Here is a 4,887-nt window from a genome sequence, read left to right as displayed (position 1 = left end):
GACAGCCGGCAGCCTTGATCATTTTTGTTTAGTTGCTAATTATGCCGTGCTGCACAATGGGACAGCCGGCAGCCGGAAGCTCCAAGGGCGCGGGAGGTAGTGCTGCCTTGTGCTCAATCTCTACTCCTAATATCTGAGTACGTAAATCGTTCGTTCGCTTCGTTCGTTCCCACCGTCCCATCGATCTCCCCACCAGGCGATCCCTCCCCCCACCGATTTTTTTCTTCCCACCGAAAACCAAGATCGGTTTTCTTTCATGCATCACAAGAACCAAGCCAAACGTTCCATCCCCCTTCCATATAAAACAACAAACCTTTCGTCCTTCCCTTCAATTTACGACACCAATCAAATCAAATCATATGGAACCATATCGGAAAATTCCGTCACGAGAAGCTTCCATAAACAACAGTTTAATCTAATATTTTTGCTCTTTCCAAATCCTATCTTCCGAACGGGGCGAGCAAGGCCTGATTCTCCACGCTTCCAGGTTTGCGTTCGGATCATGTGGATTTGAACTGTTTCTTCAAAGTTTGCCGTCGGATCAGGTGTGCGAGGCCTGTTTCTTTAAACTTTGCCCCCGGTGCCGGGCGCGGCTGCCAGCTACACACGGGTGCCGGCCTGGCTTCCAGCGATCCACGGGTGCCGGCGCGGCTGCGAGCGAGACAAGGGTCCTGGCACGGCTGCGAGCGAGACAAGGGTCCTGGCACGGCTGCGAGCGAGACACAGGTTAGTAACCTGTACACAGTTCACTTCTGGTTAAACTAATGCGGGAAGAGACTGGGTTAACTATACAACTGTTTGATTGGTGGTGTGATATAGCTCCAACTGTTCGTCCGATTCATACATGGAACTGACTGTTCTTGTGTGCTAGCGAGGCATATACCTGTTCAAAGTAAGTACTCAACTGCTTTAAGTATACAACCAATGCATAGCAAGGCTTGACATATGTATACATTCAACCCTTTCGAAAACTTACTGCTTCTCGAGAGGTATCCTAACCCCGGCTATAATTTATCTGACGTTCTACCGAAGTAACCTGTACCAAGAACATGGCTCAGAGAGGATAATTTGCTATATACTCCCTCCGTTCCGAATTACTTGTCGCATGTATGGATGTATCTAGATGTATTTTAGTTATAGATACATCAATTTCTGCGACGAGCAATTTGGAACAGAGGGAGTACATGCTCCATAGTGTTCCTTTTTTTTAATTATCAAGAGCTTGTTAAAATAACTGTGGTACATAATTGATATGGAATCCAGTATGCACTTATATGCACTTAGTTGACTATCTTCAGTTTTTATATATACTGATGGAACTATCTTCAGTTTGTATATATACTTGTCACAAATCAGTACTTGTCACAAATCAGTACTTGTCACAAATCACAAATCAGTACTTGGCACAAACCTATCTTCGTGGTCAAACATAGTGTTCATAAATGCAGTAAAGCATGCCTCTACTTATGAGAGAACAACTAAAATTACAATAAACTCCACACTGATTATAAGTATATTGTTCGTACAAAATGCTAAAAAGGAAAATAGGTCTTCATAAATTGAAGATAGTTCAGCCACATCAGATTCAGCACTACACATAACTCGCGTACATATATGCATTGTTAAATACACTTGCTAATCACATCAATACAAAAATTTCCTTTTCGAATACCTTGCCTGCGGAGACCATGCATGTCCAGCAATGAACCTCACCAGGACTCAATCATTTGGCATGAACAGATTGCTGGGCTGCAGCACACAACAAGAAGAACCAGTTCAACACGGAGTTAATTTGAAAAAACCAATGTCCAAGACAGTTTGTAGTTAACAAAAATTAACATTATTGTTTCAGCTAACAACAAAAATTAACATTATTGTTTCAGTTAACAACTCCTTTCTTGCACAGACATGTATTATGTGATCAAGCAGTAAAAAGCATTTAAGGGATTATCTAAGTACAAAATTTAGAGAGAAAAACAAAACTTTCAGACCATGAACCACCGGTCTTCACAAAATAAGTTGTCTGAGGTTACTTATCTGCCTAAGAGAGCGTGTACTGCACGTCGATGATGCCCATTTGCTCTATAGGATCCTGCACAATTTACAGATGTTTTTCCACTATCATGCGCCCATGGATGAGGCACCTTTAGAAGTGTTTGTCATATTATGGAGCAAATTGATAAAATGGCACATCTTTCCTGAGAGTTTGATCCAGTGACACACATTACTTTTTGTTTGATTAGATGACACATCTTTGATTGGCATCTTGATGAAATGGCACAAATAGAGTTTGTCTCTCCTTTTTCATTTATGGGGCATCACTTAATAATTTTTAGGACGGTTCTACCCTGGCATCGATTGACCCGTTGCCTGGTTCGATCGATATGTTTCTGGTCGAACGGAACGATGCACGGGAGGCCGACCTGGATCAGTACATGCATGGACACATAATATGGAACTAGGCGATCCTCCATGCAAACAAAGTGTTTATTAATTGAAAAAAAATTACGGCGCCTCCTCTCCGGCGCTGCTGCCTCGCCGTGCTTACTTCTCGGCGTTGCTGCTTGCTAGCTCTATAGTTGTTCATTGTTCTTTGAGTATGGGGTATCACCTGTGAGTTCATCGATGAGCACGGTGACAATGGCGGAAGCCTCGCGGGAGGAGAGGAAGCAGGACAGGAGGCGGCGGGGACATGGCAGCACATCGGGTAATATTCATGGCGAGGCAAGCGCTGGGGACCTGGCGGACCGGGGTAGGAGCCGGCGTGGCGGCGCAGTGCTTCCTCTTCCTGTGCATCGCCTCGTCTGGCCTTCTCTGCGTCGTTTCGTAGGATCGATGGAACCAAGCTGAGTCAGGCAGATGAGTCGATGCAAGGGCAGAATCGTCCTACAAATTATGAAGTGCAGGCCCATCCGTGAAAAAAGGAGATAAAAACTCTATTTGTGCTATTTCATCAAGTTACCAATCAAAGATGTGTCATCTAATCAAACAAAAAGTAATGTGTGTCACTGGATCAAACTCCCAGAAAAGATGTGTCATTTTATCAATTTGCTCCATATTATGCATCTCCGAAAATATTTAAATCAGACCCCATGCGTGGAACAGCTTGTTCTGCCTGATATATGTGTGCAACATGTCAGATGCAAATAATTCAATCAACTAATTATTTAGTCTAATCAGCATTGTGCTAAGCAATCAATCAATCAATTTATGTATTGGTTCATATGCCAACACATCTACAAACATCCCTGGTAAATACTGGAGCCAACACCTCCACAAACCCGTGTGAGCTGCAACCTCCACACACAGAATTGCCTGCTATTGATTGAAGAGGAAGAGTAGCTATACCTGGTACGGCTCTATGAACTGTTCTCATCTGCGTCGACCGCATCCGGAGCCTCGACGGCCACCATCCTGCTCATGTCGCTGGCACGGCAGGCTCGACAAAGGGGCGGGTGTCGATTTGGGGAGAGGAGGACTCGGCCACGAGGCGGTAGAGGCACGGGAAGGACCCGTCGCCGCTGGCGGCGGCGAGGACAAGTCGAGCACTGCCAAGCGCGGCCGCGAGATTCGCGAGGTCGGCGCGAGCAGGGCAGTCGGCGAAGACGGCATGGGCAGGGAGGCGGCGAGGTGCTTCCCAGGAGAGCGAGCGGCGGTCGAGGAGGCCGAGGATCAGGGCGAGGCGGAGGCTGCGGCTAGCGGCGGGAGAAGACTGTCCTTCCACCGCCGGCGGTGGCGACCTTTGTGTGATGTTGGTCGCCGGTTGTGTGCGTCTCTAGCCGCCGTCGGATGAGTGGAGGGGAGTTGGGGAGGGGCTGAGATGGGGTGGCGGTGCGAGACGAGGTCGCCGGCTGTGGGGGCGAGAGCGGAGGCGGTGGGGTGGGTGACTCGCCGAGATCTGCCATCGTGAGTGGACTGGGAGTCTGGGAGTGGAGAGAGTGAGGGGATCAGGGGACGTAGTAGACAGGTGCTGGTTGGGCTTGGGTCGTGCGGGGAAGGAGAGGTTGGGTGCTGTTTTTTTTTGGTTTTCTAGGGGGTAGATTGGGTGCTGGTTGGGCCGTGTTGGTAGCTGATTTGGGCATACAAAAATATATATATATATTAAAGTGTATACATATATTAATTAAACATGGAGCATACAAAAAATATATATTTATACTTATTAGATATATTCAAAGTATCACACAAAAAACACAATTTTGAGAGAAGAAACCGAATATACTTAGTTTGTGTTGGATTGCTTGCATGCTTTTATCTTTTGTCGGACAATTTTCCTTAGCCTATATAAATAAACTAAAATGATTCAAGAAATTTCAGATGACTGCTTATTTGTATATGAACATTATAGTTGGTTGTTTTCTCCGAGATAAATGCAACATCTTTTTTTATAATATGAAAAACGGGTTTTCTATTTTACAAAATAAAATAGTTGTGTTAGTTTCACTTTATTTTTAATATATATTATATATGTTTCTTTCATCAGAGATAAAAAGTGATGGGTTCTGACATACACACTGATGTAACGATGACTGACCTAACTGAAACACTACGAGAAGAGGTGCATATAGCTAATCTTTGTATGTATGTTATACATGATAATACAAAAGGTGTATTCTTTATGTATTTTTTTTCAGAATATAGGAGACATAGATATGGAATTTGGAGATGCACAAAAAGAATCCATCGACAAGGGTTCCGAAGTGACGTCACTAAAATGGGGCTTCATCGAATTTTTTTACAACATAATGATGTGGAAGCGATGTTATCTCATAAAAAATCAAAAAAGGATGCCAATTTAAATGTTACCGCGCAAGGTATTTTTTTCAATGTTGTTATCGATCTTTCCTTCGTCATATTGCCTAATTCACTCGTTTTTTTATCATGCCG

The 4,887-nt window shown here is 44.4% G+C and overlaps 1 long non-coding RNA gene across 6 annotated transcripts; it reads right to left on the bottom strand.

The window, feature by feature from the left end:
* Positions 1–278: 278 nt before the first annotated feature.
* Positions 279–3,987, bottom strand: LOC125555603 (uncharacterized). 6 transcript variants are annotated; one of them, XR_015602658.1, is made up of 5 exons: positions 3,349–3,987; positions 1,673–3,115; positions 977–1,036; positions 796–883; positions 279–709 (listed from the first exon to the last, which is right to left on the bottom strand). It is a non-coding gene; the product is annotated as an uncharacterized LOC125555603 (long non-coding RNA). The 6 variants fall into 6 exon arrangements; XR_015602656.1 differs by having other exon boundaries at positions 793–883; positions 1,673–2,886; positions 3,349–3,983; XR_015602657.1 differs by having other exon boundaries at positions 279–680; positions 793–883; positions 1,673–2,886; positions 3,349–3,983.
* Between the last annotated feature and the right edge of the window lie 900 nt (positions 3,988–4,887).

Source organism: Triticum urartu, chromosome 5A (genome assembly GCF_056163025.1).
Source record: "Triticum urartu cultivar PI428250 chromosome 5A, HENAU_Tu73, whole genome shotgun sequence".
Taxonomy (NCBI): Eukaryota; Viridiplantae; Streptophyta; class Magnoliopsida; order Poales; family Poaceae; genus Triticum; species Triticum urartu.
The sequence above is the reverse complement of the archived record's forward strand: the minus strand, read 5'-3'. Positions and strand labels throughout refer to the sequence as shown.